Here is a 12,712-nt window from a genome sequence, read left to right as displayed (position 1 = left end):
AAGAAAAACTGTGAGGCCTTGAGGCCGTGTCACACACATTGTGTGCATTTTCCATCAATGAAATTTCACTCTTTTTTTGACACGTGTTATCTACGTAAAGTGTTTCTTGCGTTCGTCATCCGTCGATGTCCGCAGATGTCCGTCGAGGGTCTTTATGTGAATTTAATTTTCAGCTGTTCAGAATTTCTGATACTTTATGTAGTTTATTCGCAAGTTTGACATAAATTTTATGCAATTGTGAAGGGATTTTTGTGATGCGTACACAAATTTGTGGCTTTCCACGACCTTTCCACGCATGTCTAACGGACCTTTCGTGCATGTACCACCAATGTATAACTTTTATATCACGTCACGTACATTTCACGCATTTTCCATGTATGAATTTTCTGTCTTTCGGGGTGTCGTCTGCATAGCTGATCACATCTCCATTGACTCAGTGTGGAGGGTGAAGCTTAAAAGCAGTGGACCAAGAATGGACACCTTTGATTTTTTGATTTGAAATGGTTTATTTCAAGCAATTAAGTAGAAATAATACACAACAGCAACATAAACATCAGTTATACATTCAAACAGTAACTAATCAAACTTAGGATAATTAGACATATTAATAAATATTGCTTGAAAGGGAGTGGAAGGAAGGGAATTTATATAATCCCACTCGGTTATACTATAACCATTTTATTACATGATTTATCAATATCCGGTTCCCAGTTTTTATCAGACAAAATTAAAAATCATAAGATATCGATAAAGCACATGACAAAGATGAATTACTTAAGTATTACGTCAAAAATAACTATTTTAGAAATCAACATGGCAAATGCAGATCAGTCATCTGAAATATATGCAGATTATGTTACTTATTAAAGCCATTCATATGAATAAAACATAATACTATATCAGTAAAGTAGACACAACACTGTTTCAGGAATTTTCATAGCAAAATTTCATCAAATATCAAAAGATAAAAACATGTGCAAAATTATGCTACATTAGGAAAGATTTTTGAATCAATTTATCAATTTTTGGAGCAGGTGGCAGGTCTCGATGGTATTGAGATCCAGGGAAATCCCTTTAGATGTGAGAAATGAATGTATTTGCTGCTCCAAAGACTCTGCACCGATCTCCGTATTAGCACTGCTAGCTACGCTAGCATTAGCAGTGCTAGCTCCAGCTGCATTCAGCTTCGCTTGAGGCTTGATCGGTACTTCAGTGAGAATGACATTATTCATCCTTACTTGCTGTTCCACATCGTCCAGTCTTTTCTCCAGAATCTCGACCCGGTTTTCTCGCTGCTCGTTTTGAGACCGAAATCTTCGGAACTCTTCCATCATCTCCCAAAGTGGCGTTAGCTTAGCCGACACTTGTTCCATTAAACTTTTCAGCGTTTCTTGAATAATGTCAAGAGTCTTTTTGAGGTCTTCGTATTCCTGTGGTTTCTTCGGGGGCATGGACAGCTCTCTTTTTTGGGGAAAATCAACCTTTTAAGTAATTTGAAGATAGTTGTATTCGCAGAGAGGCACGCCACGCGTCCTGCTGTGTAACCCGGAACTGGAGGGACTCTATGTCACAGAGATCAGTTTCATTTAAATAATCCAAACCAGACAACATAAAAAGGTTTACTTAGGGAGTTATAACTAAACGACAACGGTAAGAAATCCTGTTTTACCAGGTTATGGTTATCGGGTAAAATTTCAGTAAACATTCTTTGCATTAACTGCATGAAGGCGATTTCTCTTCTCCCTCTGCAACTCTCTCTGCTTGATCCAAAGTGTTGGACTGTGCTGATGGTGATGAAGATGGCGGCGATGACGGTGATTCAGAGGAATGGCTTCACACTCAGTCAGAGGTGCCGTCAGCGTCGCACCGCGGAGACGTGTGATCTTATTCACTGGAGATTCAACCAGAAAACTGACGTTTCTTGTCACCTTTGCTCAATTGACAAATAGAAACAATTGCTTTTGGCAGTAAAATAACTAAGGAGAAGCAAATGCTAAACTAAAAGAGGCTTTATTTTGAGTTTGAGTGGATTAAATTTAGTTCTATTTGCTTCATTTGTAATATTGTGGTATTCTTTTAAAACTGTTTTTGTTTCAACTATGATTTATTTCCAACTATGAGTGTTTATTTTGGAATCATTTTGTACGTCTCTCATCACTTTTCCATTTTTTACTTATTTTATTTTATTTTAAATTTTTATTTGACATTTTTTTTTAGAATTCTCGTTTGAGATCTTGGTTTATTTCTTTTACAGAGCTTTTTTTTTATACCAAATTAAATCTTTTTTTAATTTTTATTTTATGATACACTTTTGTGCTTTTATTGTGAAATGCCATATTTTGTATTTCTGGGTTTTTCACACTAAAAGTCACTTTCATATATCTAAATTTACAGTTTGTTGCCTTTTTTGGACAAAATTTAGGATAAAGATCCTGAGGGGGTGGGGGCTGGGTTGTAGGAGGGGCAGATCCTCCGTTGCCCCCTGCGTGATGATCTGATGGAGGAGCTGACGGCGGCTGGGACAATCTGTAGGTTTACCAGACTTCCTCCAGGCTCCTCCCGTCACCGTGCCACAGCTGCCATGTGGGATGGGAGCGGGGGTGCTAACGAGCTGACATTCGTTAGCACATTGTACGTTTTCACACTTATTGTATCAGATAACACTTAGATGAGCTGTTGGAGGTTTTTTTATGTCACCAGAGGCGTTCTGAAGTGAGCGTTTTGGACAGAGGTGTGAGAAACGGACGGTAGCTTTGCTAGCTAAGCTAATTTCTTTTAGCAGCTGATGAAGTGATACACCCATTCAGCTAAAAACTGAAGTTTTTCGTCTGTTTAGATTTCTGTTAGGGGCTGCACGGTGTAGTGGTTAGCACATCTTCCTCACATCCAAAAGTTAAAATCCCGGCTCTTTCTGTGTTGAGTTTGAATGGTAAATGGTAAATGGCGGATACTTATATAGCGCCTTTCTTCCTACAAGGACAAAGCGCTTTACAGTCACAGACCCATTCACCCAGTCACACGCACATTCACTCACACATTCACACACTGGTGGCGGCTCCGCTGCCAAACACAGGCGCCCGCCTACCCCCAGAGGCAAGGTGGGGTTCAGTGTCTTGCCCAAGGACACTTCGACTCATGGGCGTGCAAGGCGGGAATCGAACCTGCAATATTACGATCATGGGTTGACCGCCCTACCGCTGCACCACGGCCGCCCTCACGAGTTGCTGAGTTTGGATGTTCTCCTCGTGTTTGCCGGGGGTTTGTCCGGGCTCTCCGGTTTCCACCCACAGACCAAAAAAAAACATGCTTCATGGGTTAAATTGGTGAATCTAATGCATCCATTTGGTGTGAATGAGTGTCTTGGTGGTGTTGGACTGCCAGCTAGCTAGGATAGGCTCCAGCAACCCCAGTAGGGATACAGCATGTTTGGAAAATGGATGAATTCCTGTTGGAGAAACTGGAAAATCTGCAAGTAGACCCTTTTTTTTGCCACATGGGGGTCAAGGTCTTCACTTACCGAAAGAACCACCCCTCCCCCCTTCCAATATATATAATAACATACAAATCGGCCCGAGCTGAGATATGTGTGGTTGTTAATGAAATCCAGAATCAGCTGACCTGATATCAACCAGACAGATGTCGGACTGCAACTACGACCCGTGACTAACACCTAGCAGGAGGACCCGATTGGACCAGCATGAACCTGCAGTGCATGTGAGGTAAGACCCTGACAGACAGACCTCCTACTGTGGGCTGTTGGTGGCGTCACGCAGCTTGAAAAGATTGTTAATAAACCCCCCAATAAATCAGAATTTACCAAAAAAACAGATCAGTACAGAGTAAAACCAATCGTAAAAGTTCAGCATTTTATATTTTATTTCTATTTCTGTAAACATTTGAGTTGAAAATGAGTGCGTTACATGTCGCTCATTTTTTGACCTGCTCTGCCCTCTACTGGTAAAAAGCACAAACTACAACCTTAATACAGCCGTAGAGTCTGGCACTTTCAATCAATGTTACACATTTGTCTTCAACATTAAGTGGAATCACAAGAAGCTGCATCAATTAAGATCCAGCATTTCATGATTTTAAAGAGAAAAGACTGTAGTCACATTGGAACAAAGAGGGCGGGGCTTTAATGTTCCCATCCACAGATCCATCAGAACATGTAGTTAATCCCGACGGATTAACGATTAGTGTCTTCATGCAGGTTGGAGTAGATTTCGTGTGTTTCTGTGTCGGGGTGCCTGTCTTAATGTAATCCTTCGGCTCTCTGATCGTCAGCCAGATGATGACACAGCCGGCCGCTGCTGCAGCTGCAAACAGAGGTTGGATTAATTTCAATGCATTACAGAGGTTTTTCATGTTTCTGTTCCCCAAAACTCGGCGTCCGAAGATGGATAGACAGGCACCACCTTGTCTGCAGCCAGGTCCCTATCGATCCAATTAGTCTTGATGATGCAATTCTTACGATTTAAGATACAAGCTATAAGACTCCACAGCCCACAGTGATTTGTTATATTTGGACGTTTCATTAGCTTTTTACAATATAAACAACACCCCACTACATCGTATTTCAATCCCCAGGTCCACTCTATGCAGATTTCATTAAGAACTTTCTAAAGTTTTCTGTGCACAAAGACATCAGCTTTAGAAATGAAAGAAGGACACTTTGTAAGTATGCTGATGACGTGGCTCTAGTTGCAGGCCTGGCAGACAGGACGTCGATACTCTAGAAAAAACTTCTGCTAAAAAACTGCTATAGACACAGGAAAGTCTCAGCAAGACCACCTAGCATAAATGGCCAGCAGGTGGAGCCAGGACCGAGTTTTAAAGTAAGCTGAAAGATGTGTAGTCCAGCACTCTAACAAGTTAAAGTGCATAGGATAGCACAAGGGTTAAGGGGAAAGAAGGACTCCACGCCCCACCTTGATGGCTTCCTTTATTGCTGTGAAGCAGAGTATCATCTGCAAAGAAGTGGATAATCTGGGATAAACAGGGTGTGTATAGAAAAAAGAGGAAGTGCCCCAGCACTATGCTCTGAGGTACCCCCAAACAATGAGGATCTCCGGCGTAAATCTACCTTCAAAAACTGGATAGTCTGTGTATAGGCTAATTTTGCTAATGATGATGTTTCTTTTTGAGAAAATAGTCAATTTCTTTCAAAATTTTAAGGGAACGGCAAAAAAAAAGGAAAATCGTAACCAAATGACAGTTGAATGTCTGAGTTGATAACTTTTATATTAAACAAAGACTTCCTGTTTGTCACGTTTTTGTTACATTTGGAGTGGAATGTGATCCAAACATGAAGTCGGGGACTTTCCTTTTAACCCCTGAAGCATCGGCGTCACTTGAACGTGGGTTAAAAGCTGAGCCAGGATGAATGCTGGGAATTCTCTGCCAATGGTGGATCAACACTGGAGCGTCAGCGGAGGAAAATCTGCCACATCTGTGCCGCTCCTGACCTCATTCTCAAATATATATATATATATATATATATATATGTGTGTGTGTGTGTGTGTGTGTGTGTGTGTGTGTGTGTATACAAAAAAATCTGAAATTGATTAGAATAAAGATTATAAAATTAACAACTAAATGTTATGAGTGCAGCTGTTTTAGTTCAGGGAAAAAACTCAGGTGAAGCCTAAAATGTTAATGAAGCAGCAGATGAAGCATTTCCTGTTGATTGAAGTCCATCATCAAACATTTTTATTTGATTACCACACCTGCCTCTAAAAGCACATCAGCTGTGTTTGCATGACAACACAAAAGCTTAAAAAAACTCAATAATCAGCAACAGCTATGAGGTTTTATTCACAAAATTTGATTTAGTTCAATCATTTCACAGCTTTAGACGATGTTTTTTTTTACCTATTGATGTCCTAAAACAAAAATTCTGAAGTTACATTAAAAACATTTTAAATATTTTTGTGGTAATTTATCATTTTTATGCATTTTTTGCAACATTCTTAATGCTAAATTTAAAAATAAAATTTTTCGTGGCTTTTCTTCTTAGAGCACAAATGATCAAACATGCTCTTGACTTAGAGGTCTTTCGTCAGCCAATCAGTGGACTCCGCCTTAGTTAGCCAGCTCCACCTGTTTGGAGTCCAACAAAACAAGGGCAGGAAGTGGTTTTCTGTGGAAACATCAACTACAAAACACTTTACTAGAGGAGCTGTCTGGATTTTTATTCATTCAGTCCATGTTTTTCTATATTTTCATGCTTTTATTCTGAAAGATCCTGTAAGCAAAGCTCCAGCTTTTGCCCTTTTGCCCTTGTATGTGGTCTCTCTCCAAAAAGAGATTTTATCTCAAGGGACTTCCTGGTTTGAATAAAAAATAAATAAAATCAAATAAAAATAATATCCATGTGTGAAGCTGTATTGTTAAATCTAGAGTTCCTCAGCAGTTTTTCCCCATTACAGCCCATAGCGTGGTAGTAGACCCCAAAGACACTGAAGTGCTTGATCAGCCCATGTGGAATTCTTGAAGGTTCCAGTTCTGGACTCAAACACTTTTGAGGAGGGGTTTAAAAAGGATGTCTTAGGGCCGTATCGCACAGCCACTACGTACATTTGGTGCATATTCCATGTATGAAATCTCAGTCATTCCTGATCCATGCGTGATAGTTCAAGTTTTTGTCTTGTATTCGTCATTCGTTGATGTGCGCAGATTTCAGTCGAGGGGTCTCAGACGACGGGTTTTTACGTGAATTTGGTTCTTAGCTGTTCAAATTTTTAGTCGTTTGAGTGTTACACAGTTGATGTGCATTTTATAAAGTCTAAACGCTATTATTATATAAATCCTATGCAATTGTTTATGATTTTTGTGAGATGGGTGTGACAATTTGTGCTTTCCACGACCGTTCCACGTTTGCTAACGGACTTTTGACTCATGTACCACAGATGGAAAACTTTTATATCGCATAAATGTTAAATTACGTAATTGACGCACAAATCACTAATGAATTGCATATAAACAGAATTAATCACACAGAGTTCATGTTTTACGTTGATTTACGTGTTCGTCGCCTGGTTTACTCATGCTTCTTCTGTGGTCTTAATGTTCATATTTGATAGATCTGTGAAAATGTCACGTAAAGACCCGCAATTGTATATATTTTTTAACCCTTTAAGTGTTTACGCAACTCACATAAATCAGCTGATTCTTTCTCAGAAAGTAAGGGCTTTGTGCCACTTTCCATTAGTAAAGTCTTGCATAACGGTGGAGAGCTAGTTGTGTTACTTAAGTGTCGCCGGCGACATCATTGTATCTGATTTACATTTATTGTTTGTGCAAACAAAAAACGTAAATCAGCTGATTCTGTCAGAGAAAATAGCGACTTTATGCTATTTTTTACTCTGTTTTTATTTACATGATGATTTACATATTTGGTGTGAAAGGGTCAGCCAGGTTTTTTTGTTCGTTTTGGCACCCCCTTGAGGATCCATGAAGTATTGCACATTTCTAAACAAAATTTTACATTTTATTATTTAAAATATATTTATTTTATTTTTTTCCCCCATCATTGGCAAAATTTAAAGTCAACATGGATGCCTTACCAAAAAAAAAAAAGATTTTATCTCGTAAATTTTGGAGAAAAAAGTCGTAAATTTACGAGATAGTGGAAGTGAGCATGCAGAGCAGCAGGTGAAAGCTGCGCCGCTGCAGAGCAGACCGACTAAACTTTGTTGAACAGGTGAGCTGAATGTTAATTGATAACGTTCCAAATGTCTGGAAGCTCATTTGTTTGATTTACGATTCATTAAAGTTGTATTTATTGATGGTTGGTTTGCAGGATCCCTGCAGCCCAATGAAGCCATCAGTGTCCCTGCAGCTGTCCACTTGAATCCTTTCTTCCTCCTCCAAAGACAAGATTTCTACGTCTGTGTGACGCTTCCGTCTGAGGAGGAGGAGCACTTTTTTGGCATTTTCAACAATCCAATGCTAATATAACGGACTATTTTCCTTCATCTTTATTGTTTTATGTTGAAACGGGACGTTTCATCTGCAAGAGGGGGTGTATGTTACACTGTTTACGTCCGCATTGGTGTTTGTATGACAGGTTCATGACGTAATGTGACAAATGAACTTCAGGTTACGTGAATGAAAAGGAGAATAAAGGCTGCAGCGGTTCTCTGCACCCAAACGTGTCTCTGAGCTCCTTATTTTACATATGAAACTCCGCTTTACCGACACAGAACCCCGGAAAGATGGCTACACGGATAATAATGTGATTTTGAGTCGCCAAAAGGTTCAGAATCTCTTTGTTTTAAACCTATAATCCAGAAATAAAGCTTCACAAGAGGCTCCACATATTTCATCTTCAAGCTAGGCTCCGATAAACAGACAACTTTGGTGTTTTCTCCTTGTTAATGTACGACTTTTTTCTCGTAAATTTATGAGATAAAATCTCGTAATCTTAGTTTTTTTTTGGTTTTTTTTTTGGGTGACCCTAATACTCCGTCGTACTTACAAGCTTTGCAGACATGAAAACCCCAAAAGAACCTAAATTGTTTGTGGATTTTAACAAATCCCTAATGTAAAATGACACGTAAATCGTCATTTTTTACATTAAAAAAACGTCAATTTCTAAACTTTAAGACAGTGAACTGATGGATTCCATTCTTCCATCTTCTATCATTTAAGCAAACAAGGCGGAACTTTTGGAACATCTGTGAGGAAACACAGATGAAGGTTAAAAAAAAAAAAGCAGAAACTGCTAAATTTCTCCAAACGACAAGAGAAAAAGCTGGAAAAATGTCACACTTAAGACATATTATTCAGAAAATAACGTGTTTACTGCTGTGCTTTTTCCATGTAAAGCGTGTTCAGATGAAGAATAAGCCTCTGGTTCATCAGATCCGTCTGGACCGGCCTCCTTTCCAACACAAACTCCCTCCTTCATCATCATCATCATCAGCAGCAGCAGCAGCAGCCGAGTGAATAATTGACGAGCCCTCCCTCCTCCCCCCTCCTCTCTGTGTCTCTTTCCATCTCTCCGTCTTTGTCGTGTCACTCGGCGGGCCGTGACCACCTGCCCCCCCCTCCCCTCCCCCCGCCTCCGGTTTCCACCTGATGCTGACTGGATGCTGACGGCTGTCGGCACATAAACGCTGGGATCGGATCATCCGGAGCAGCTGCTGCAGGTAAAACCGCATTGTTGTCATTTTTCCGTTTGTAGCCGGAGATCAAGTTTCAAACATTTTTTTCTCAGATGTGTTTTTTTATGAAAAGGAGCGTCTTTTATGCAGATTGGAGGTTATACAAAGATTTTAAAGAAAGTCTTGTTTTACGTTAAAATGGCCAAACTTTGACTCTAAAGTGGGGATTTTTTTTGTCAGGCAGAAATCTCTTTTTTGTTTCATCTTTTGTTTCAACGTTTCCTCAAAAGCATCGTATTTGTGAAAGGAGAAGCTCCTGAAAACTTAAGCCTTCAATGTTTCATTTGATGCAACTAAAATCGTTCGTCTCTATGACTTCTTGTCCCCGTCGTCCAGTTTAATCACACGATGCAGCTGTGGCTGAATTATTTCAGGATTAAAAGCTGATCTGCAGCCGGGAACAAAAGAGGAAATCTGTGGCTACAGATGTGATTGTAGCAGAGCGAAAGCACCAAATAAGGTAAACAAAAAGTGAAATGAACGACGTACACCACACTGACTGTTTGATTCAAACCACAACTCACAGAATCTGTGCAAATCAATGACTTGAAATTGTACACAAAGTTGTATCCTCTCTGAAAGCAATAAATCCATAGCAACCTTTGACTGTTTTTCATGTCGCAGTCCGAACAACACGTCTACCAATTTTTGTAACTTTACTCCAAAGTAAATTTTCCAGAATTGCTAAGCAACCACTCTTTTCACTTGCCACAACCAATTGACTAACGTGATTCCCATGTAAAAGGTCAAATGCGATGTTTTCAATCAGGAACTGCCTTTGTCTGCCTTGACTTCCATGTCTGTGCGTTTCACTCCATTTTTGTAACCTGTTAGCAAAAGGAAGTTCTCTTCGTGAAGTTGCTTTAGTCGAATGGTTTCAGTAAAATAACTGGTTTAAATTCAGATTAAGTAAGGGTTAATGGCCGACGAAGTGTGCGTTATTACTTTTTAACGCACGCCGTGGAAGCCTGAACCGTCCTCCGCGAAAGGCTTCCACCTTCAAAGTGTGCGTTAAAAAGTAATAATGCACACTTTGAAGGCCAGTAACCCGCTTATACCATGGTCACTTACAAAAGCAATAAATATTTACCAGTTTTTAGTCCTTAATTCCTGTTTTTTTCCGATTTGGATCGCTTTTCTCACAAATAGTCCACGTCGCGCCGCTCCACCGCTGCAGTAAAGATTCGGCGATATATATGTGCTGATCTTTCCAATGAGTTGAATAAAGCAACTGTTCAGAGAGAAAGTTCACCTCTTAGCCCTTGTTTTTGTCCAAATGATGTAGCTAACGGTTGTTTTAAAGAAGCCGGTGCAGTAATCCAAACATTTAAGAAAGCTGACCGGAACTTTTTTCACTGTGCGGTTATCAGGTTTTAATGCACACCCAGCAGCTAATCAGAATCGAGTTTTCACCCAGACCAAGGTATAACACCAATTTACTTATTTAACCCCTTTAACACTGGAGATGTCGACGGTGACACTTAAACAACACAGTTTCTTTGACATTCCATAACTCTTCAACCATTTATGCGATCAGTTGAGCTGCGAGTTCTTGAATGGGCATTTAGCCTATGGTGTTCACACTGGACAAGCAGGGAGGGGTTTCTTCTTTTTCTTCTTCTACTGTTTAATAGTGCATGTCTGCCACCCACAGTTGGAAGAGGCTTGATGCGAAATTTCAAAGTGGTACAAATCACGACATTTGGACCCCAAACGGAACCGGTTCATTGCTATCGCTCTTGCAATAGTGGATACGGATTACTGTCGTGTTAAGGGAGTGGCCTTGGTTTGTCTTATTTTTAAACAACAGACATCGTCAGACTCGTCGATGTCTCTGGGTTCACCAGACAAATTTGATTAGTTTCTCCGCTTCCTTCGTATGTCACTACCAAATCGGAGTCCCCCGATTGGTCAACGTTGGACCTTTCAACGCGCGATCAATAGCCGCACGGTTTGTCCATAGAGCCTGATAGTATTGCGTAGCTTCGCAGCAGTTTTGGACCGTGCTGACATTGATATTTTACGGGATGTAGCCGCTTGAATACGTGTTATTGCTTCAAAGGGTTAAGTTGATCAAGGACTGATGAAGACTTTGGTGACAATGAGGTTTTCAAGATGCTTTTCCACAAATTGAAATGTTCTGGAATCCAAAAATGTGTACATGTTTGCAGTTTCTGTCTGTTTCAGGAAGATGTTGGGCTTTCTGGGCCAGGTGATGTTACTTCTCTGGTTGGTGGCCCAGGTGTCCTCCAGGTCCAACGTGACGAGGTGCGATCCTGGCTGCGACTGCCGAGAAGACCTCCGCTTCACCATCTGCTCCAGGGCCTTCTTCACCCAGCCGCCCGGCATCATTCCCGACTCCACCGAGCTTCTGGACCTCTCCGACAACCTGATCTCCGTCATCCCCAAGCACACCTTCGACAAGAACCGCAAGCTGAGGGTGCTGCTGGTGCAGAACAACAACATCAGTGTTGTGGAGGACGGCAGCTTCTCCCAGCTGGAGTTCCTGCAGAAGCTGGACCTGAGCTGGAACCGCATCTGCACCCTGACGGCGGGGTTCTCGGTGGGGTTGACCTTCCTGCGGGAGCTGCAACTGGCCCACAACCACTTGACCAGCCTGGACACTCGGAGCTTCCTGCACCTGGACAGCCTGCAGAGGCTAAACCTGACCAGCAACCGCATCCAAGCCATCCACAGCCGGTCCTTCACCTCCATGAGCAGCCTGCGCCAACTCCACCTGGAGGACAACAGGCTCACATCCCTGACGAGCGGCGCCTTCTCCATGCTGCGCTCCCTCGAGATCCTCAACCTTGCCGGGAACAGGATCGGCACCATGGACACGGGCGTCTTCAACCCGCTCACTAGCTTGACGCTCCTCAACCTGGCTGACAACCAGCTGTCCAGCGTCGGCTTCAAGACCTTCCTGAGCATTCACTCCTACAGCACCCACATCCTCCTGCAGGGGAACCCGTGGAACTGCGAGTGCGAGCTGCAGAGGGTCTTCCGGAAGCTGCGCAGCATCCAGAGGCTCTTCCTGGACGACTACTACAACCTGACCTGCAGGGAGCCGGCCGTCCTGCAGGGCTACCTGCTGATGGACGTGGACAGCGAGCTGTGCATCGCCGAGACGGTCACCGTGCTCATCATCACCGTCACCGTGGTGATAACGGTGCTGGCCGCCATGCTGATGGGCGAGAGGAAGAGGAAGAAGAGGTCGAAGCGTTTGCACTGGACGCAGCAGGCGGACTTCTCTGACGAGTCAGACTTCTGAACGTTTTCTGACTTTGAGGAAACTCTCTCAGGTCCCAGAATGCCTGGTAAGAGATTCCAAATCCTGCGCTCTTTGTTTTTGGTGGATCTTTCCTTCCACATTCAAACTTCAGGGATTTTTTTTTACCCACAAACTGTAAGCTTTTCACAACCAATAAAGTTTTCTTTGAATGTGTTAAGCTAGTTTTTGTGTTCACAGTTTTGTTTTGACATGAAGAGCTCCCGGCTCGTTGAGCGTCTGTCAGGAGGTCAAGGACTCCCTCTGCAGGCTGTGA

General features: G+C 41.9%; 1 pseudogene across 1 annotated transcript; it reads left to right on the top strand.

Moving 5' to 3' along the window:
- The first annotated feature begins 8,301 nt into the window (after nucleotides 1–8,301).
- LOC101174981 (uncharacterized) lies at nucleotides 8,302–12,616 on the top strand (annotated as a pseudogene). Its single transcript, XR_013651505.1, has 3 exons — nucleotides 8,302–9,152; nucleotides 9,504–9,627; nucleotides 11,355–12,616. The product of XR_013651505.1 is annotated as an uncharacterized LOC101174981 (transcript).
- The last annotated feature ends 96 nt before the right edge of the window (nucleotides 12,617–12,712 follow it).

Source organism: Oryzias latipes, chromosome 2 (genome assembly GCF_053564925.1).
Source record: "Oryzias latipes strain Hd-rR chromosome 2, Olatipes_Hd-rR_3.1".
Taxonomy (NCBI): domain Eukaryota; kingdom Metazoa; phylum Chordata; class Actinopteri; order Beloniformes; family Adrianichthyidae; genus Oryzias; species Oryzias latipes.
This window is presented reverse-complemented; position numbering and strand designations above follow the sequence as displayed.